Here is a 23,552-nt window from a genome sequence, read left to right as displayed (position 1 = left end):
AAACATTAAAAAAAAGTTGCGACGAATTTTATTTTTTTTTCAATGCAACAAACTTGATAACGTTAATAATACAAAATGTAGTCTTTACGCGACTCTTAAGAGAGAGAATAGCAACTAAAAAAAGAAGTTCGGCAACCTTTTTTTTTTTTTTTAATTAAGATGTAAATGTTATGGTCAGGTTAAGAAATTAGTCTTTAACCTTTTAAAAAAAATACCAAGAATGAAACTCCTTTTTTTTATGTTTTGATTTAAAAAAAAAAAAAAAAAAAAAAAAATCGCGTCCTAAATTATGATATGAAAAATGAACGAATCTCTTAGTAAATTTTGCAATATATTTTAATTCATGCAGATGTCATATTTATTATTACAGAGCCAATTCTCTATTGAGTATTGTATTGAATCTAATATATAGTTCTGATTTCAAGATTAAAAAAAAAAAAGACTTGGGTGCTCAATTAGAATCAAAACATTTAGTGCTCCAGTCTCATTCCCTACCGTTCCAGCTATCGACGAATAGATGTTTAAGATTTAAAATTAAACTGCTTCAAGCTATAAATGAATATGCGCAAAAATAATAGAAATGTCGGCAAGTTAAAATGAACCTTTGGCATTTCAACTTGCCGGCATATTTATGTATGCGTTATTCATTCATCTAAACAAAGATTTTACTTGTTAGCAATCACACACCAATGATGATTTATATTTCCTGTTGATTTCAGTGTTTTGTAACCAATGGTTTAAGACTTTATCTGTTAAATATTTTCACACCAGCGCACACCAATACATACATTTACTGTTTTATTTATTTAGAAAATGACTCTTAAGATGAAACTGTTTTAAATCTATATCTATAAAAGTGACATTGTCTGTGTCTACATTTCCCTACTAAATTACTTGTCAATTTTCAGTCTACAGACTCGAGATTTGACATGAGGAGTATTGAGATTTGGGAAAATCTTTTTAATCGGTTTTCGGCCAGACATTTGACTGTCTAGGGGTCAAACTTTAACAATTTAACCTTTGAAAACTCTACCAAACTCCTCCGCCAATTTTAGGTTCAAACAATTTTAGATGTAGGTTCCTTCGACATGGATCAAACTTTAACTTGATTTGAGCCCAAAATAAATGTTAAGGGGTCAAAGTTTAAAAAAATTTGACCTCTCAGCCAATTTTTGGTCTAAACATTTGAAATTGTACATAAAGTGTAATCAGACATAGGGCAAGCTTTTTAATCTGTTTTTGGCCGAAAATTTGGCTACCAAGGGGTCAAAGTTCAAAAGATTTGACCTTTATAGTTTCTAACAAATCATTCAGCAAATTTTGGGTCTAAAGATTGGAAATGTTTATGGCGGCAAAAAAAAAAAAATAAGACTGAAATTAAACAAAGAACAACATAGCCTGGAAAAATCATGGATTACAATAGAAAAATGCGAGCATGAAAAGTAATATGGTTAAGCTTAAACATGGAAAAGTAAAGGACTAGTTAAAACTAGAAAAGAAAAGGACAAGATATTCTAGTAAAAAATATAAATTTATAATTTAAAATATTGCAACTTTAAAATTTTTTAAATTCAATTTAAAATTACATAATCAATTCTTAATGCTGCAATATTTTTAGTTATAAATTTCTTTTCTAGTTTTAATAACTAGTCCTTTACTTTACCATGTTTAAGCTTAACCATATTACTTTTCATGCTCGCATTTTTCTATTATAATATACACATGCACATAAAGTTATGAACAGTACATAGGTCCCGAGCAAAGCTGGGCTGAACTGCAGATAATAATCTAAAATAAAAATCCTAATTATATTTAAAAATCTTGTAATATTTTTTTGTGGGGAAGTGGGCAAAAACCTGGCTCGCTTTAAATAAAAAAAAAATAATGCAACCATATAACACCAGGTAAATATAGCTAGTAAATAAATTTAAACTCAAAGGTGCCAAATCAGTAAAAATGCAGATAGATGAGGTGCTGATTACCTGACAAATGCAGAGAGGGAGAGCTTTATAGCATCAACCTTGTATGTGAACAAAGTGAAGAGCGAATATTAATGAATCCTGAAATAGAACTTTAAAAAAGGTTTCAATTCATTTTATTGCATTAAAATAAAATTATTTCAATAAATACCCGGTTAATATATTTTTTTAAAAAATGTGTAATTATAAAATTTATATTGACATGATAAATACACATATAGTTGTCTCATAATTTCATTACAAATTTTATGTTCACTAAAGTGGCATTATTGCCATTTTTGATATTATAGTTATCAAAGGGGGGGGGGTTACAATAAATAATTTTTTATCAAACATAAAATTTGATTTACCGATCTGCATAGCTTTTCAGTTTTGAAACGTTAAATGTTTTTGTTAGAATTTGGCCGTCTATGTTATAAAAATAACGTAGACGACCATGTGAGCAAAAGTTTCGGTATTGTGTAAAATATTTTGAAATGAAGAACTTAACAGATTCAGTAAATTAACTATATCCAGATAATTATTAGTAACAGTTATTACTTTTGATTTTTGTTTGATTTTCCATTTTTTTTTCAGTTACTAAAAATACCGCAATGAAAATCCATCAAGTAATGAAACAATGGATGCCTCAGAAGCTGCGATATAAATTCTTAAACTAAGGGGTGGGGGCTGAAAAAAAAAAACATGAAGATAAAATTTTCTTGTTTAGTAAAAGTTATTTGATGTAATTTTTTTAACGTTCCTTTTTGTTAACTATAATGCACTATTACTGCACTTTTAGAAAGAATTGAATTCTTCATCCTTTAGATAAATGTTTTAAAACTTTATTTAATGACTGACCTTCATTTTTAGTTTTCACAGCCCCAATCATTAAGCTGAATGATTTTCAATCTTTTCTCACATGTTTACTCAAAATGTCATTAAACTTTAAAAACAAATTTTAAAATGTTTTCAATAAACTAGTACAAAACAATATCTCAAAAATTGATATTTCTGGATAAACAAACGAGTAGAGAAATATTAAATCGAATTAAAAACAAAATTCGTAGGATGTTTTTTATTTTTATTTTAAATCTCATTACATAACATTAGACATTGTACTTGTGATAACCTTCACATTGGACCGGTTAAGCCAGCTTCTTCCAGGGAATTTACTGCAAGCCTATGCCAATGAAAAAATAAGAAATTAAAAAAAAATCCAAAAAATGGAGAAACTGTTTATTGTTGTAAATTTCATTTCTAAGGCTTATCTTAAAATCTTGCTAATTTCTGTTAAATTATGTTTCTACTCCCTTCTCCGTTATCACTTCTCTCTCCTCTAGACCATACTATTAATTTAGGCACCGCCAAAAATGGCCGCAAAATCAAGTTGTTGTTGTTTTTTAAAACTAAATTACATTTATTACAATCCATTATTTCTGAGTAACTTTTTTTTTCCAGAAAGATAAAACCCTGAATTTTATCATATAGAAAACAGAATAATGTAAAACTTTTTCTACTATTTTTAATTCAATTTTAAATGTTAAATTTTCCCAAAAAGTTAACAATTGATATTTTTTGTCTTGCACAAATAACGTACTTAAATATTAAAAAAAAAGGGTTTTTGAAATAATTTATTTATTCATTTATTGTCTAACTAAGATTTAGGATGATTTTCTAAGAGAATATGCAAAAATATTATAATATAAGTACCTGAATTTCAAATAATTCCACTTATTCATATAGGTAACCAGACATTTCGCGTCGCCGTAGAGTTCAGATCGACTCTGTTTACGTTTTCTTTTGATTGAGACGAAAACTATGGAAGACCAAACAGGCCAAAAAAACTTATTTTTCAGTGACGAAAATTTCAATGTATTATTAAGCTGAGGCTGGCCAGTACCAGATGGGTGACCATTTGTATGAGTTTGGTTTTTAATGTGTATGTGTGTGGGGGCCAGGCTCCCCAAAATGGGGGGAGGGGGCAATTTAAAGCAGAATAAAAAAAATTATTTCAGCGCGTTTGGTCCACCGTAGTCGAAAGGCGGCAAACGTTTTCAAACGAGATCGGAAAAAATGATGCTATTTTTAACACAAAGGGCACAATATTTATCGAATTTTTTTTTTTTGTATCGATTATTCAAAGCATGCTCTGTTTAATAATGGTCATGCATTATTCGGCTCGCTAAAAATAAATTGTTAATTTATTTATCAAAAATTTTAAAATGGCTTTTTTCGTATAAATATAAAAAAAATTTTTTTTTTGTTTTGCTTAACTTAAATTAATTATTTTACTTAACATATTCACCGAATTTCACACTTCAAAACTCAAAAGCGGGATAATTAAACACAATCGAAGTTCTGATATTCAGACGTCAAAATAAGGTATGCAAACAATGTTTTTTTTTTTTTTTTTTTTTAATCTATAATTCTGTCCCTTACAACAACACAATATGTTTTGTTCAGTTTCAGATGATTATTTTAAGCATATTTGTTCCCACTTCAAAACAAGGGGGGGTTTTGTAAGCAAAAAAAAATATATATATAAATATCGTTTATGAAAAATAAGTACACTGTTATAAAGTTCATTCTTCTCCTAATAATCGCTGAAAATTTCGTATTGATCGGATAATTACCTGATTTTTGGTAGATTTTTAAAAAGACGGTCCGTCAAAAAGTACTGACCTGCCCCCCCAGTTTTGGCGGTGCCTATATTAATTCTACTTTTTACATGGCCATATTCACAGATTGAAGAAAATATAATACTAAAACTTTAGTAATCTTGTTTCCACATTGAATGTTTTTATATGATGGAAGAAAGGGCAAATCAGATGAAGTGGTGGAAGAGGGGTAAAGAATTAGTAATAGAAGTAGCAGCAGCAGCGTAATAGAAAGAGTAAAAAAATGACATTAATAAATGACAAAAGATAAAGACTAGATGTAAAAACTAATATACAATGTACCAACATTAACCCATGAGTTGCGAAATCTCACTAATTTATGTTAAATTAAAAGTTGTGATACAGCATTCATTCTAGACGGGCTGAATCAGCTTCCTCCAAAGGAGGAAGTGTCGAAGGAATATTAAATTCAGACAGTCTCCAGTAATGTTTGGTGTAGTTTTTGGACAGAAAGCCAGTATTTCCAGACTATCTGATTTGGTAGCACCAGATGCCCTAACAGGTATTACTACTCTGGGCCAAAGTGAACCTGGAAGCAATGATAACTAAGGTCAACTCCAAATTCCCCACAGCCCTCAAATGGGGCTTCATCACTGGATGCCTTTTAAAGTCATACTCAGGACCCTAAATTAAAAGATCGTAACTAAAGTCACTAACTCTTGCAATCTACTTTTTAAAAGTATGTTTATTTTCACAATCTGTTGTGGTCATTAAAATGTGTGCCAATGACTCGTCTAGTGGTGTATTAAAAATGATTATTTTTCTTGTAAACAAACAGATCTACTTTTCCACTCCATTTTCTCTCGATCATACTGTCACTTCCACTATCCTCAAAGCCATATTCACTTAGATTGAAGTTTGAAACAACAAGTGATCTATTCTCAATACTGATATTCATAAACCCATGAATAACATGATTGGTACATGCTCTTTTTTCTAATCAATATTTCATTTGGATCAATATAAGCACACGAGTCTGTTCAATTTAGAACAGATCCTATTATTTTAGTTTGTTCATTGTGAACATTTGTGTGTGAGAAGAGTGAGATCGTTTGGAATCAACGATGCATGATGACAAATAGTTTTCTTTTAATTATGAAAATGAAAGGTGGGAAATACTATTCATGTGTTAATTTCATGTTTGCAAACTTGGATATACATGAGCTCTATAAGTGATATTGAGTAATCTATAGAGTAACTAATATATGTATATGTATCTATGTATGAATGTAAATTTAATTGAAACTGGTTACATTCTCAATGTGTCTTAATTAGAATGTTCCAGTTAAAATTACCAACATCTATGAATTCATTATGGACTGTGATTATCAAAAAATGTGTAGCAATTACAAATGCTTACCTCTGTGTGTGTGTGTGTGTGTGTGTATATATATATATATATATATATATATATATAATGCTCTCTATCTTGGGTTGAGCAATTCGGGGAGTGATATACAAACTGCCATTAGCATATTAAGCAACACTCTTTGTGTAAACAAATCGAGCGGAGGCATTTGAACGATGTCAACCCATTGTTAATTCATTACCCACACAGCAGCAGCTGCATAGCGCAATGGTGAGAAGCATTGACTGTCATTTGGGTGGTCGGGTTTCGATCCTGGCTTGAGGACGTTGCCTGTCTAGCCGCACTGATGAGCTGTGAAACAGCGAAACAGTACTGTATGTGGATGACTATCTATATATATATATATATATATATATATATATATATATATAATGTATGGCATAAGCCACACAGAATTTTCAGTGTTTCATCCTTATGAGGATTCGTCAGGCTATTGCATGAAATCTGTTGCTTCATGATTTTTATATAGTCCTGTGGTACTAGGTTTACTAGTCAGCCAATTAGATTCTTATGTGTGTGACCCAAAATATTTTCATATATTGTACTTGTAGCTTATTTCTTGAAATAAACGTTTATAACGATATAAATAATTTTGGGTTTTTCTTTTTCATTTTACATATAGCGCCTATTTTATGCTCATATATAGTATATCATGGAATGAAATTCTATGAAAACAGGATGTATGTAAAAAGAGAAAATGAAAAACAATTTAAACATTAAATTCAAAACAAGAGATTTACCAATTTTATTCAGATCAACAAAAATGAAGACTTTATTGAATGACGCCGAATGTAGTGTTTTAGCATATACATGACTATTTGAAAATTTATGCAACGACGACAGTTTTTGATAATTAAAAACTGGAACCATGCGTAGATGCCATGATTGATAGAACAAAGGTCAAAATTAAAGCAGAACCGCCCCCCCCCCGCTCGTATTGTTTGTATAGTTTCATAAACCTGTAAACCGGTGCCTGCAAGATTTTTGTCATGTTATTTCATAAAGGGACAAGGAAAATGATTTAGGTTACTCGATAAATTCCCAGGAAATCATGACAGATGTTACCTTCGTATTTCACCCATGTTTTTCAAATTATTGTACTTGCATGTTATGTTTTCAAATTTTGAGAAAGTCTTGAAATAAAGACGAGACGTGTATTAATATGTAAATTTTTTTTTTCCTGTTCATTTTACATATATACAGGGTGATTTAAAAAAAAAAAAAAAAAAAAAATGGGCCCCAACTCTAATTAGGCCCCGTTTCTTAGTGTTTTATCCGAATTAAATGAAACTTTGGTCATAACTAGTTTATTATATTTAAAACATCACTCACATCAAAAAACTAGGGTCTTTGACCTTTTTTTCTCCGTTGACTGTAAAATGCTCAGAAAAACAATTGAATGCCCTCTGTTTGTTTTTTTTTGGGGGGGGGGGTCACCCTGTATTATATATGAGCATAAAATAGACGCTATATCATAAAATGGCATTCTTTCAAAACGGGATGTATGTAAAAAGACATAATGAAAAACAGAACACGGGAAGAAATAATCAAAACAAGAGATTTACCGGTTTTGTTTAAATCAACAAAAATGAAAACTATTGCATAACGCCAAATGTGGTGCTTTAGCATGTATTTGACTATTTGACAAATTATGCAACATTTTTTGAAAAACGTTTGAGAACTAAAAAGAAAACAAATGGAAACCGGGATGAAATGAAAAAAAAAATGTATTTCAATTGGAATCAGTTTATTATGCAGTGGCGATGTATATTGCATTGTTTGAGTGCAGTTTTTATCAGATGTTTGGTTAAGAATAAAATATGAACCTATAGTTAGATTGTGTTGAAAGAAAGATTACAGCACTTTCATTACACTCATAAATAAAGCACTTTCAATACACTCGTAAAGAGGGAGAAAATTTAACCTTTAGGTGGATGTAACTTATAAAGTCAAAATTGTGAGTAAAAGTGTTCCTCTGTATGACTAGTGCAATTGTAAATTGTAAAGTGGAATTGTATTTGAATTCCCATTTTTGTTTTTCGTTTTCTTTTTCTCCCCTTGTTTTTCTTTTTCTCCCCTTGTTTTTCGTTTTCTTTTTCTCCCCTTGCTTTTCGTTTTCTTTTTCTCCCCTTTTTTTCACTTTTTCTCCCCTTTTTCTCCAGTTGATGTCTGTCGCATACACCACATTTCTTTTTCAAATAGTTATAAATGCCACAATTTTTTCCCTGTTTTACATTTTTAAGACATTTGTTGATCTGAGCGATAAATTTGATTTCATCCTGTTTAAATTCCTTTTTTCATTTTTTTTTTTATTTTTATTTTATTTTTTTATTTTATTTTTATTTTTTTTTTGGTAGTAAGTTTTGAAAATTTATGGCAATTAAGCCATGCAAAATTTTCAGCATTTCTCCCTTGTGAGAATTCATCCGGTTTATTGCATGGAATGTATGTTACTGCATATTTTTATCTTTACATGATGTTGGGTTTGCTAGTTAGGCAATCAAATTCTTTGTTCACACACCCATTTATCACAGCCAGTGGGCATGTGTTTATCATGCAGAGGTTCTCTTAATCTGTAATTCACCCACTTTTGTTTGTTTTTTTTTGTTTTTTTTTTTCTTTGAGGAGATATAGCTAGCTTTTTATGTTAGAAGGTGAAACAGAAAATTTTGTGTAGCTTAATTGCCATATATATATAAAACTTATCACACAACTCTTTCATATTGAGCACTGATGTAAATACTGAAAATAGATACATATACTTCTGGGTGAATCACAGGTTTCTATTTTTTTTTTTATTCCATTTGATTTTGTTGTAGGCCAATTCTACGCATACACATATGAAGCAGGTGTGGATGTCTTACAATAAAGTTTATATTCGTGTATTCTCTAATATCAATTTGGGAATGTAGCAGTATAAATAGCAGAAAACAAAAATTATGTTTAGAGGATAAATATCAAATAATTAAAAGAAAATAAAACAAGGATTTAAAGCTAAATTTATACACATAAACAACACATTAAGTTCTAAAGAAATTATAGAATAAAAAAATACAAATCATTAAAGTTATTTAATTAGATAATCATATCTCTGGAAGTGACTTACTGAAATAATTATCAGACCAGATAGAGTATGTAATCGATTAAATCGATTGTAATTTTATATTTTTTTGTGAAGAATACACCCTGATAATTGCGTTTTTGCGACACGGACATAGGTTTTGCCTCCATTATTAGTCATAATGGGCTTGGACTTTTTCGAAAGTCAGTTCAACTTAAAGCATATGATTCAAGAAAGTTTATATCAAGTGCCAAAAAAATTTGTAAAAAAAAAAAAGAACTACATGAAAGGGTTAATCTGTAAAAAAAAAAAAATAAAATAAAATAAAATGAATAAAATAAATGTTAGACCTATTTTAGTTATTTTGAGCTTGCTGAGCATCATTGACTAGAATCTTCCAACCGATGTCATTTCTTAACTGGTCCACATCTGTAATTACTGCCCCCCCCCTCCCCGCCGTGTTTTCTTCTCCATATCAGTAATTGGCATACCAAAATTTTCTTTTCTTTTTCCTCCTCCACATATGCTCGATAGATATTAACTTTCTGGCTTTAAACACTGCTGTTATTTTACTCATTTTTCCATAGAGATCATTGTTTATCTTATAAAGTGACATTTAAGATTGCTTTTAATTACTCATTTTAAAATGCTCTTAAACATCCAATGTATATTCTATATATTATATTCATGGTCCATAAAATAAAATCTTTATTTTATTAATTTTTTTTATATGAATCAACTAGCAATGAAAAAAGAAAGCCTTATTGATTTATTTTGACAACTCTGAAAATTAACTTCATTTAAAAAATTTTCTTATAAGCAAGAGTGTTGCTCAGGTGTTTGTAGATGTGTGTTGAGAAAAAAAAAGTGATAGTAGGCAGGCAGGCTCGAACCCGTTCCATGAAGGAGGAAAAGAACGTGAAAAAAAAAACAAACAAACCAAAAACGCTCTTTGCTGTTGCATCCAAACCGGAAGTGGTGATGGTTTAAATTAAGGCTAGTCAATCGAAAAGATAGGATGACTTTTGAAAATATCATCGAAAAAAAGCGACCCCCCTCTCCTTGCAGAAAAGTGCCCAATCGAGGGTGAAAGAATTAATGTTTTTAGCCTAGATTGAAGCTCAGTTGAGCACCTGCTATAAAAAAGATAAATATTTGTAACGTCTCTAAAAAAGAAGTAAGGAGAAAAAAAAATGGCATTGCCCACTAAACTTTGAAGCCAGTTTTGTACTATATCTTTGAGCAGCTTTCCAACAATAATAAATTATTATTACATTAGTATTACATAGAAAGTTATTTGTGATGATTGTACAATATTATTACCCTCCGCCGTCTATTTCTATGGGGGGAGGGGAGTGGAAGATCTTTTGAAACACGTTTACTCAAGACTTTCTTTGTTGCCACATGTTCTATTTTGATTTCCTGTTGTAGACACAATGACTGCAATTATGGATGTTTCATGCAAAAATTTTGAAATTTTATAACTTTATGCTTAAAAATGTGATTTCTTATGACTCGAAAATTATAGAAATAACTAAATACGTTATTATATTGCCAATAACATGATGCACCAATAATAGGAAAGTTGGCTAGTCATAAGCAAAGTTTGCTTTATCAACTTAAATGCTATTTAGGTCTGACTTTGAAAATTCTACAAAATAATTTTGTATGTTAGATTTGAAAATTATAAGAATTAAATAGGTAGTAAAATAGTAATATATGATACAGAGTTGGGAACAGGAGTACATAAAGGACATCATTCATTCTTGGGCAGTTCTGAAAGTGTCTAAAAGTGTTAATATTTATTCTATTACTTGATATAGTAGCAATAATTAAGAGGGTAACATGCGGTAGTTTTTTTTTTGTTTTTGTTTTTTTTTAAATTCATTTGTAGTTTTTTTAACAAAACATTTTTAGTTTTTGTTACTTAAATCCTGCTGAATAAAACAATGTTTAATTAGCACACAAGAATTATTGGTATTTCTGAATATTCAAATATTTGTTCCAATTCTCAAAGTATTTCTAATTGTTTACACATTTTTTCTTTTATTAATTACATCAATAAAGAAAAGTGTTCCCATAAATTAGATATGGAATTGTAAACAATGTGACGTATGGTAGTGAAACCTGGTCAGTGAGGGTTAAGGACATGCGTTGCATGGAGAGAATGATGTGAGAAAGAATAAAATGGATGTGTAATGTGAGTGTTAAAGTCAAACAGAGAACAAGGACGATAGCCATTAGTCGCGTGCTCTCGTGCAATGAATGAATGTGTGAATGTAGGATTGATATGAAATTCTTAAAGATAAACTAAAATGACCGAAAAATGGACTGAAATGACTTAAATGAATAAAAAGTAAATGACTTAGAATGACTTTAATGAACTTAAGGATGAATTGAATGACCTTAAGAATGACTTGAATGCTTAAAAAATAGCTGGAATCCTTCAAAAACAACTTGAATGATCTGGAGAATGACTTGAATGGCTTTGAGACTGACTGGTTGTAAAGTGGGTGATCATTTTACATTAAATTAATACAGAAAAGTGATCCCCCACTTTATATCACAAAGTTACAAACATAAGTACAGCATATATATATATATATTATTCCTTAATTGGAATTTTTTATTTTGAGATGAGCATTTTTATGTTAATTTTATTTTTATTTCGGACTATTAGTCTCATCTTTATTAGTTGTTGTTTGTTTGTTTTTATTGGTTCACAACGTTTTGGCCAACTTCCTCTGGCCTTCGTCAGGTGGTAACCGCGACGGATAGGAACTTCGAATCTCCTAACTGCATTCTCAGCAATCACTGCCATCCGTAGTTGTCGTCGTCTCACCACATTTTTGACCAATTACCTCTGGCACGCTTTGGGTGGGATTGAAACAGCTATCTTCAGACAATGTTCATCTGGAACCGTAGAGATTCAACGTCTCTATCAACTGCGCCACGGGCCCCGAAGGGCGATCAAGGTTGGATTCTTTGATCTTATAAATCCACATTTATTCATTATCTGATCTTCCATAGTCGGGTCCGTACCGATTGGTATATATATTATTCCTTAATTGGAATTTTTTATTTTGAGATGAGCATTTTTATGTTAATTTTATTTTTATTTCGGACTATTAGTCTCATCTTTATTAGTTGTTGTTTGTTTGTTTTTATTGGTTCACAACGTTTCGGCCAACTTCCTCTGACTAATAAATACTGACTCAACTAATAAAGATGAGACTAATAGTCCGAAATAAAAATAAAATTAACATAAGTACAGCATGTAGTAAGACCAGATACTACACTTTGATTTTGGCCAAAAGGCCAAGAAAAGCTTAAAAAGCTAAGAACAGCATCTATTAACAACAGACCTTTGATCTTAACCAAAAAGGCCAAGCACAAAAGTGTTACGGACAGACCGACGGAGTGACTTATAGAGTCGCTTGCATGCGACTAAAAATTAAATCGAGAACAGTATTGGGACGTGTGTTCGGAAGAGTAGACTTTGATGGTATGGCCACATTGAAAGAATGGATGAGCGTTTTATGAGGGATAAATATCTGTTAGATAGATTAGTTTGGAAGTCCCACACATGCCAACATATAAAATGAACGTTAAACCGATGCTGATGATTGTAGACATATGACAAAAGGAATTATTTTTTTATCTTAACCTGAAATGGAAACTTATCATACACTTAGTTATTAATAGCATGAGACTCTTTGACACGTCCCACCCCACCTCCACCCACTCATCCTTGGCTTTAAAACATGTTTGCTTGATTCTAAAACTGTAAAGAATACAGGGTAGAACGATAAATTTGTCCCCCTAAAGAAAACACTATAGCTTTATTTTAAGTTTCATTGGAAAAAAAATCAATCCAGATAACTTGATTATGTAGTAGAGTTGACATCTATTTAATGTAGCGGCCTTCAGCCTCAATCACCGCCTCAATACGGGTCTGGAACTGGGAGCATGCATTTTCTACAAGCGCTGGTGGGAGCCCAGCAAATACTCAATGGATGAGATCAGACTGGCTTTGGTGTTGTGAGAGGTCATGTTAGTAGTCCAGCGGGTTCAGGTCAGGGGAGGAGGGAGGGGCAGTGAGAGAAGGGTACAAAGTTGTAGCATGCCTTCTGAAGCCAAGCCTGGGTCTCTTTGCACTTGTGGGCTGGCACCAAGTCTACTGCCACATCTAGGGTCTGCCAGTGACCACCTGATTGCACCAGTTGATCACCGCACTCTTCAACATATCCAGGTACACTTTGCTGTTGACTTTCAAGCTGACTTCAAAGATGTGATGTGGCCATTACTTGAAAACACGCCATAACCTTGGCTGGAAACTTTCAGCTATGTCCTCAACCATCCAGATTTGCATTTTGAGGGTGCTGGCAATGGTCCTGTTGTCATAACTTTGATTGGTAGAGAGCATAAGTTGTACAGCGGCGCATCTGATTTTGCTCGTTGAACATTGTGCCACTTTCAAACATGATAGAAGGCTCTTGTCGCTTTTGAGATTTGTACACAACTGGCCAACTAGTAGATGGTCTGCAACCAAAAGAAAAAGGAAAACCGGTTTTCATCAGAAATGGAATGTCTTTTCTAAGGCGACAATTTTATCGTTCCACATTGTAGATATCCTGTTGAAATAACGATTTTGTTTACCTTAGCCATAGTTCTATTATTGAGCATCTATTAAATTTAAATGTGATGTAAGTTAATAAACGTTTTTCCCCCCACTTTAACTTAGTTTTGGAATTGATTTGTCAAAAAAAAAAAAAATTTCTAATTCTAACCCATACAATAGAACCCTGGGATACGGCGTTAAAGAATAGTAACAAAATACAGTACAGTATATAATACACATGTATATAATCAAATAACATAAATAACACCGTAAGGCAGGGTAAATACCATAACCAGGGGCCAGAAAACATTGTATTCCACATTGTAATCTGAAAAAAATCGTATCCTAGGACCACCATATGCCGGGGTTCTACTGTAATTTATAACTAGCGTAGATACCCGACGTTGCCTGGGTCGACATGAAGTTTGGTTTGGGCACAGCTACTATACTAAGGATATTGAACACTTTCATTGATACCCCCACAACAATTTCAAAAATAAAAGAACGGACCCCCCCCCCCCCCCCAAAAAAAAAAGTATGCGACAACCTCTCCACCAGATATTTCGGCAGATGGGATACGAAGAGAAGCTATCCTCCGGATATTGAACTCTTTTTGTTGCACATGCACTGAAATCCACCCCCCCCTCTCCGCCTAAAAAAATAAATCAATCAATCAAAATAGCAGCAGGTACCTGTGCAACTGCAAAAAAAAGAAAAAAAATTAGTCGTGGTAGGCAGGCTCGCACCTGAAACGCAAAAGAGGAGAAAGAAGGAAAAAAGTTACTGACAAACGCGTTTGTCGTATAGCCACAAGTGTTTATGACGTTGCAAAATAAGGTTTTTAAACAGTTTTAGAGAATTATGCATGTGTGACTTGTAGCAAAATGCGATGCGAAAACAGACCTCCCTTCCAAAAAGTGTCCCAGTTAACCATCATAGAATTAATCTTTTTTCTAATTTTCACATGATGCATCCAAGGGATTGCTCTTTCAGGTGGTACCCGTTTTGACCTGGCTGACGAAAGTTTTCAGTCAAGACACACGCACACCTTTCCTTTATATAATAGAGATTCATTCAGTTAATCTAAGTATTTATAACTATTTGTCTTGCTACCTTTCACTTTGTTCATTCAATCACTCTCCTGTTTCTTAATGTATCTGTAATGGGACGACGCCCCCCCCCCCCCGATTCCAATACAATTACTGATTCCCATTCTTTTTAAATTTTTAAATATAGATTTTTGTGTGTGGCGGGGGGGGGGGGGATCGAATCGGCGAACATTTAATATGTGCATATATTTTCGCGAATTTAAAAATACACTTTTGAGTGTGATCTACAGATTTCAATTTTATTGGTAGTTTTTAAAATCAATAAATATTTATCATTTTTTTAATATGAGCTGCAGAAAACTAAAAGTTTAAACAAAATCAAAAGAAATAAAAACAAGACGGAATCGTTTCAGGCATCAGAAAATAAGCACTTTTTTTTATTTTTCTTGTTCAATACTCCAAAAAGTCCAGATTTTTTCTCTTTTAATTCCCAATTCTGATTAATCGTCCAATACTAGCATCTCTGAATATTTGGAGAAAGTAATTCATTTCTGCATTGCAATCTAATGCACACATAGTTATGTATGTAAAATTGAAAAAGATGTCTCTTTACTTCTATACAGTAATAGTAGTAGTAATAATAATCAGGAAAATCCTTGAATGCGGAAACTAATATAAACATTAACCTGCTACATGGAAAATGCAGCAGAATTAAAACAAAAACATGGAAGAAACCCCACTTGGAACCGAGAGGACTGAAACTGCAAGAGATCTCAAACTGTGCCCCAAACCCAATAAAAAAAGTAAGAAAAAAAAAAGGCGTCGGCCTAGCTGATACCACACAAAATAATCATGGTCAAGGAGGATGGAAAGACCAGGGGGGAAAGCACTAACCAGACCTCCACTGGATGAGTGTGAAGAGGGCTTGGACCTCGAGTAGGTTTATTGCCACCCAAATTACAGTGAACACCCATGGTCATTACAAACTAACAGTCAGTAGCTAGCAGCTGTTGCAATAACGCAAAAAAAGATGGAGAGTACTGGAAATTTGAAAATTTGTTATCACCCAAATTCCAGTGAACACCATTAGTTATTATGAATGAACAATCTCTTATGACCTATATGAGAACTCCTAGTGAGTAGTAGTAAAAATATGGAGATAAAGCGAATTATTCTTTTTAGTTATACAAAAAAAATGTTTTCATCAGTATGTCAGTGTTCATGAATTCTCGAATGAATGTTGGGAGTGGTTGTAACGTAACAAATAAATCTAGTTTAATATTACGCACTACAAAACCCAAATACAAAATGCTAAGTACTTGGAATATTTGTTTCTATAACAATTGGTTAAAAATGAAAGTATTAAGTCTTTCTTTAATTATTCATTTACTATTCACTTCCTTCATAATTTCATAATTGTTTATTCGTAAACAATGTACAATATCTTGAGATACGAATGCACTAAGATACGATTAAAAATTTTTTTTTTTTTAAATGACTACATTGTATCTAAGATACGATTTTTTTTTTTTTTTTTTTTTTTTTGCTCCACCGACTTAGTCGGATTTGGACCTTAAAATTCACCTTCATCTGTTCGTTCCCAAAATTCTCAATAACTACTCATTACATTTTTCTGAAATTTTGCATGAAGTTACAACTATCCAAGGGATATAACATTCTCAGATTTTTGATAAAAACTCTGTTTGCCTGCCCAAGGGGTCAAAATGGTCCAAAATAGCACTTTTCGGGACATAGAATCTTTTCCAACCATCAGATTTTGCTGAAAATTACCCAAAAGCAAGATCATATGAATATACATCTGAAAACATAATATATGACCCTGGGAAAAATCTGAGGCTTGAGCTCCAGGGGTTTTTTTGGGGGGGGGGGGGGCTAATTTTTTTCTCCTAAAATTCATGTGTCTAAGTAGGGGTTTAAATGGTACCGAATTAAAAAAAAAAAAAAAAAAAAAAAAAAAATTAAGGCATCATTTGTCATGAAATGGTGTCATTTGGCTATTTTACCCAATGTTTTACATCAGGCCAGGGATTTAAATGGTCAAAATAGGTAACAGTTCTCCGACTGATTTTGGCTAATACAAGGGAAGTAACTCGTGTAGACTCTATTTTATAAATATTGATTATATATTCGTAGATCGAACTTTAATATATGTGATTACAAGCTAGTAAGCAGGCAACTCATTTTTTTTTTTTTTTTTTTTTTATAGTGCCTTCTACACATGACTAAAGATCCGACCTTTATCTAACTCTACCCTCGTGGGGAGGCAAGTAAATAAGAACATGTCAGTTTGAATTTGTTTTACAATTCAAATTGACTGTATTTATTCCAATTCATGTTTGTTACTTGTGAATGTTAGGCTGAAGAGTTTAAATAATAAACTCTCAGCTTGCGTTCATAGAGAGTCATGGAGATTTCATCATGGATAAAAACCTTAAAATTTTTGTACTTTGTACGTAGATCATTTAGAGTTTTATCAGAAAGAGTCGTTCTTGATCTGCGATGAAAAATAAGATGAAAAGCTGTGTGAAGTGTAGTGCCGTTTATTTTACTGGCTGCAGTACAGTGGAAGCTGCAACAGCTGGACGTTCCATATCCTTGGGAGAAATTGTTCACTTGAGGTAATCAGCTATAAGGTTAACCACGACTCTTTTCAGTCCCACAACTAAAACCTGACCAAGGACTCGAGGGACCATATAGTTTTTTTTTTTTTTTTTTTTTTTTTTTAGATACTATTTCAAAAATCATGTGGCAGTGTTCGTTCGGTTAACCAAGTCGATTCGAACGCTTACTCGGCACCTGAGGTTACCCAAACTTCTCTATCCCAGTGTGTTCATTGTCGTCATTAAAAAAAAAAAAAAAAAAAAAAAAAAAAAAAACGTTGTTGTGTATTCATGATTCTTGTGTTTTCCTTTTTCATTAACATTTCCTTGGCCTTCGGGACAAGATCAAAGTGTAGTATCTGTTCTTCAAATGCTGCACTTCAATTTCTTGTTCTCTGTCAGTGGAGGAGAAATCCTTCACGACTGAGACAATTTTAATTTTTGTTCCTTTTCTCCACATTAAAAAAAAACGACCCTAGTGTCTAACTCTGTCCCGTAGGGAGGCATTGTAAATAGGAACATTTAACTAGGCACGGCCAAAACGAAAGGAGGGAGCAAGTATATTTTGATGGTGTCTTTCTTTAAAAATCTGTCAAAAATCAAGTAATATGAAATTTACACTTATTAAGTAAAGAATGAACTTTATAATGGTGTATTTATTTATTTTTTTTTTTTTTCGTAATCGGTATTTATATTTTGCCTACAAACCCCCTCTTTATTTGTGGTTACAAATATGCTTAAAATAATCAGCCGAAACTGAACCAAATATATTGTAATGTGGGGTGGATGAGAATTGTAAATAAAACAAACAAACAACAAAAAAAACTGTGCGTGTATCAGATTTAAATGTTGAAAATCCGAATTTATTTTTCATCTTTTGAAGTGTGAAATTCGTTGAATATGTTAATTCTTTCAGTTTTAACAACAAAAAAATATATATTCATTTTTACGAAAAACACTGTTTAAATATTTGAAAAATAAATTAATTTTCTTTTAGTGATCCCAGTTTGCTAATGCACCATTAAATAGGAAATGCTTTGAAGAATCGGTACCAAAAAAGAAAAAAAATCGATAAACTGTACATTTTGCTAAAAATACAATAATTTCTTTCGGTAGTTTATTTCCTCACCTATGGTAGACCATAAGGGCCTACAAACAGTTTCTTGTATTAAGCTATCTCCCCCTTTTCCTTTTTGCTGGTATTCTTAGTTTAAAGTAAAGGGACTTGCATCTACCACACTCTCTCATCTAGAAACACTTGGTCCTGATGGCAAGACAAGGTCAAGACAAGTGTGATACTAGATGCAAGAGTTGTCTCCAACACATGGCGCATAGCATTCCCAAAATGGTCATCTATCTGGTAGTGGCCAGTCTCATCGTTGCTTAACTTTGGGGTTATGTAGACAACAAATATGTATCGCTTATGAAAAAAGAATTAAACCCTTATGAAGTTGATTTTTCACTTAATTTTCAAAAGAAACGTTAAAAACACATGGAAATTTACAGGACTAAATGACTTCATTTATACATGTAAAGGCTATCGTAGTTTTAAACTATCATAAAATTTTGGATTTTAATTTTGCCATGCGATATCTATAGTTAGATAAAAGATGGAATTATTTGAAATTCAGGTACTTATGTTATATTATACGAAATTATTGTTATAATATATTATACAAAATCATTGTTATAATATATTATACGAAATCATCCCAAATCTTCGACAAAAATATTGATTCAAAAATCTTTAAAAAAATATGTAAATCCATAGAGACAAAAATGGTGATTAATTTTTTTTTTTTTTTTTGAAATTTTTTTAAATTCTATTAAAAATAGTAGAAAAAGTTTTATATACTGCTTTTCAAATAAACTTCAGTTTTTTGTTTTTTTTTATCTTTCTGGGAAAAAAAAAGTTGCTCAAGAATAATGGATTTTAATAGATTTTAATTTGTTTAAAAAAAAAAAAAATTGGGCCATGTCTACATTAACATTTATTGCATGAACCATGGATCTTAAGTCTAAGAATGAAAAAACAAAAAAATGATCTCGGTGGAAATAAAGCATGATAAAATAGGGAAGCATGAACGAGGTATAAGAATCTGTGATATGGCTGCAATGCTTCCACCGTGCTCAAACAACATAAACAAGGTGCAGCCTTCTAAAGGAGTAACTGTTATACTCTTTTTAGTTACCATATTGTGTGTGCGTGATGGCATTGCATGCATCCTGTACGCTAACACTCGTCCAGGCGGTGAGTACAACTCACCGTTAAATTGGTTTTATTTACATTTATTATGCATCAATTTCCGTTATTACTATTGTATTTAACTTTCTTTAGTGATTGTTGAGTGTAATTTGAACTTGTTTTGATAAATTTCTTAGCCTTCGAATGGTTTAATTCGGTTTCTTTTAATTTAAATAGGAATAATTATTTTGAGATGCAATTCTTTTCAAGATACGTTGGCGGTCATGAAACAAATTATATTCGTATCTCAAAGTATTTATTCTTGTATAGCTAAACTCCATATTTATTTTGTTGGGACAGGCAACATAACCTCTTTCTTGGCTAGAACTGGAATTTAAGGAGTAAAGACATTTCTGTTTTGGAAGTGAAAATTTATAAGGAAGAATAATTTTATTAGGTGTTTGTCTCTCGCTATATTAAAAAAAACAAAACTAAGATGGAAAGAAATATATTTCTAAAAATCATTTAAATTGATTAAGTAGTTTTATTTTTATAAAAATCATTTTTAAGCAAATTCGAGTTTTCCTATGTTCCTCCTTCCCCATGTTTAGAATCGCTTTCTAAGATCTTGCAAGTTTGAATTATTTGGAATTATCTTCCTTTTTCCTGCAACCTATTTTCAAAATGATATCGCAAGACAGTTACTACTTAGTTAGCCATGAAATTTTCTTTTCTTTTTTAAAAATAAAACTACTGGATCAATTGAGGTGATTTTTGGAATACAATATTTTCTTAATTTTTTTTTTAAATCTCATTTTTTTTTTCCTTGGAAAGTCAATTTGATTCTGGTTAGGCAGTTTTTCTTGGATCATTGCAGCACACTAAGAAGGATAAACTGTGATTTAATTCCTTCCAGAAAATACTTTATCAGTCATAATTATTTTCAAATAACTGCCATCTTTACAAAAATGTCAGTCTATACAAAATTATTTTCTTGATTAAAAAAAAAAAAAAAAACTTTTGAGAGAGGGGGGTCATAGAAAACGAAGAAAAACAACAAATTTTTATTGGGTTAGGACAAGTAGGTATTGCTAATTTTCAATGTTGTGACTGAAAAAAAAGTAAAAAAAACTGAGATGTTAACTTTTTTGCATGTTTTAAAGAATAGAATAAAAACAAAGAAAAAACAAATAATCTGATTCCTATTTCTATTCCTTAAGTGTTCAACTTCAAAAACCTAACTCAAGAATTCTGTATACCATGATTCTATAAGTTCTGTATGTCTGCTTAAAATTTTAGTTGGATTGATTCGATTTCAAGTTAAAAATGTTATTTTCATAAGTTGAAATAGGTTTTTTTACTTCTGAAAAATTAATATAGATGTTCTAACAAAAAAAAAAAACAACTAAATTTTAAGACACTTTTTGATTTACACCACTTGATGTTAATTATTTTTTTTTTTCATTTGGAAAACAAAAATTGTACAATGTTTGGAAAATTGATGTCATAACTTTGGGATTATGTTCTATACGTGTAAAGGAAACTTTTTGTGTAATGGTTACTTAAAGCATTCCATTACTAATTTTCTTTGTGATCCATTTCTTCCTCTATATAGTTTATGCTGATCATATTTATTTTCCCTGTATTTAGTCTGTTATATTATGTACAGAGCTTATATTATGTAAAGAGCTGTACAGCTTTGCAATGCTTAAGTTCAGAATAGTGTTTTAATCAGTCTATCATGCTCAAGTTGAAAATAAGATTTTAATTGGTCTGTCATGCCTAAGTTGAAATATTTTTATTTCATTTTTAAATGTTAAATAGTGTTCTTATTCTTATTAGTATTCGGATTGAATTGATGCATCTAAAAAATGTTTTTACTGCTCAAATTGTTACAGGGTGGATCAATCTGACAAAATTTAATCAAACAACCATGCCAAGTGCATTGTTTTCATAATAGTTGTCAAGATTTTCAAATTGCTTTAAATGATTTAAGACAAGACTCCTTCCTCTTGGTAAGATTTGTAAAATTGTCATGCATTTAATATTTGTATCCCCCCCCCCCAAAAAAAAAAAATATTGAAAGAGAAAGTTGTGGCAATGTGCTTAATGAAAGTCAACTGTAACACTGTTAGCGGTCACGTTTTAGCAATTAATGTGCATAGCAGTTTTGCTGCAACATAATTTACACAAATTACATTCTAAATATAGACGTTATCTGAAATTTTAATTAAGCCAATCTCTTAGAGGATTTTACTTATTTTGCTTTTATTTTTTATTTTTGCAGAAATGTTCTAGCATTTCAATGAGAGGCATTTGTTCATTGGTAGGTCTTGTCACACTCAAGTTTGCAATAGCACTTTTGTTAGTCCTGTCATGCAAAAGTTTCAGATGGCACTTTCGTTATTTTTGAAATAATATACTTATTTCAAATAGAGTATAAAATAATTTTATCATACTCAATTTGAAATAATACTTGAATGGTTTTGTCACACTAAAATTTGAGATAGCACTTTTGTTGGTCTTGTCACACTCAAGTATAAGACCCAATCGATGAATCCTAATTCTTTTTATATATACATCCATCATAATTTTGAACATTAATCACAATCGCTACTAAATTAACAATGTCAAAAACTTATGCTAAATCAATGGTTGATACAATTAATGCATCAGACAAAAGCCATCATCTACTAGGTTACGAAGTCCGTTTTGAACTCTGTCAAGGCAGAATAAGAGCTTTGAACAGCTCCTGCCTAGATGTGACGACAGTACTTCATCCTTGGATGTACTTGGCTTTTATACATGTAGAAGATTGCATCGGCAGTGAAATATCTACTGGAGCAGTAGAATGGTCCAACTATTTTTCCAGCAACCTTGGCAACAGATTTGATGTATGTGTTCCATTTCAGATTAGACGTGAAGGTCAGACACAGAAGCTTGTCAAAACATGGAACCTCCCCAAGATGAGAGCCATTAATTTCAGTTGGGGCCAGATGGAAATCCGTGATGATGGAAAGAGAGAAGCTTGATTTTAGATGAATTAAAATGAACCACTCCCTTCCCACTCCCCCATTGCATTAAAATGAACCACTCCCTTCCCCCTCCCCCATTGCACCATATGCTCAAGATCGGAGGAGAGAGAATTGGAGAGATCTTTAGCATTTATGGTCTTTTGAAGTGTTACCATAGATTGTCTGCATAAATGTCTACGAATGATCTAAAAATGTGATTGGGGAGATCATTGAAGATCAGGAAGAGTTGAGCCCAGGATGGTACCTTGAGTGACACCAACATTAATACTATGAACTTCTGATTTCTGCCCACTTTTATTATAAACCTATCAAAAATGATTTAATAATTGAGTTCAGTGGAGTTAGACACTTCCGAGTTGTTGGCCTGTATTCACTTGTTTCTTTGGGTGATTGTCAGGATTGCGACTAGCTTAAAGAATGAACCTTGCAAAATGGAGTGGCTCTTGCTGTGTATGTCAGTCACTGTGGTTGACAGACCCCCCCCCGACACACACACACACACACACACACACACACACACACACACACACACACACACACACACACACACACACACACACACAAATCCAGCAAACAAAAAAGAAATCTGCCAATAAAGCAATTATTTTCTACTAATAAGACCCGTGGAAATTTCCCAGTTGTATTCTTGTAGGAGTTTCACATATTTTCATTCTATTTTGAGCACAAAACACATAACATTACGACATTCAGCACAAACACATAACACCTTTGTTCAAACTGAAACGATCTAGTTAATGTAGTTTCAGAATATATTGGGTTATGGAGTCGCTCTCCTAAACCTTTGTAGGAATTTGCAACATGTATTCATTTTTTGGGGTGTCTGGTGTAAACACAAACTAGGTGTTATTATCGTGTGATGTTTGGATGTAATTGATGTCAAACTTTAATCCTAGCCAAGAAAAAGTATTTTAGTTTCATGACATCATGCTGAAATTTTTCAAAGAGGTGGAG

General features: G+C 31.9%; 1 protein-coding gene, 1 long non-coding RNA gene and 1 pseudogene across 2 annotated transcripts in view; 2 read left to right on the top strand and 1 right to left on the bottom strand.

Moving 5' to 3' along the window:
• Positions 1-23,552, top strand: part of LOC145291511 (ceramide synthase 5-like) — a 187,651-nt gene that overhangs the window by 47,117 nt on the left and 116,982 nt on the right. The gene's annotated exons all lie outside the window — the stretch shown is intronic.
• On the top strand, positions 10,924-13,629 carry LOC145291512 (uncharacterized). Its single transcript, XR_013869430.1, has 2 exons — positions 10,924-11,652; positions 12,339-13,629. It is a non-coding gene; the product is annotated as an uncharacterized LOC145291512 (long non-coding RNA).
• LOC145291764 (U2 spliceosomal RNA) lies at positions 12,255-12,399 on the bottom strand (annotated as a pseudogene).

Source organism: Euprymna scolopes, chromosome 12 (genome assembly GCF_053919585.1).
Source record: "Euprymna scolopes isolate OS-2025 chromosome 12, ASM5391958v1, whole genome shotgun sequence".
Taxonomy (NCBI): domain Eukaryota; kingdom Metazoa; phylum Mollusca; class Cephalopoda; order Sepiida; family Sepiolidae; genus Euprymna; species Euprymna scolopes.
This window is presented reverse-complemented; position numbering and strand designations above follow the sequence as displayed.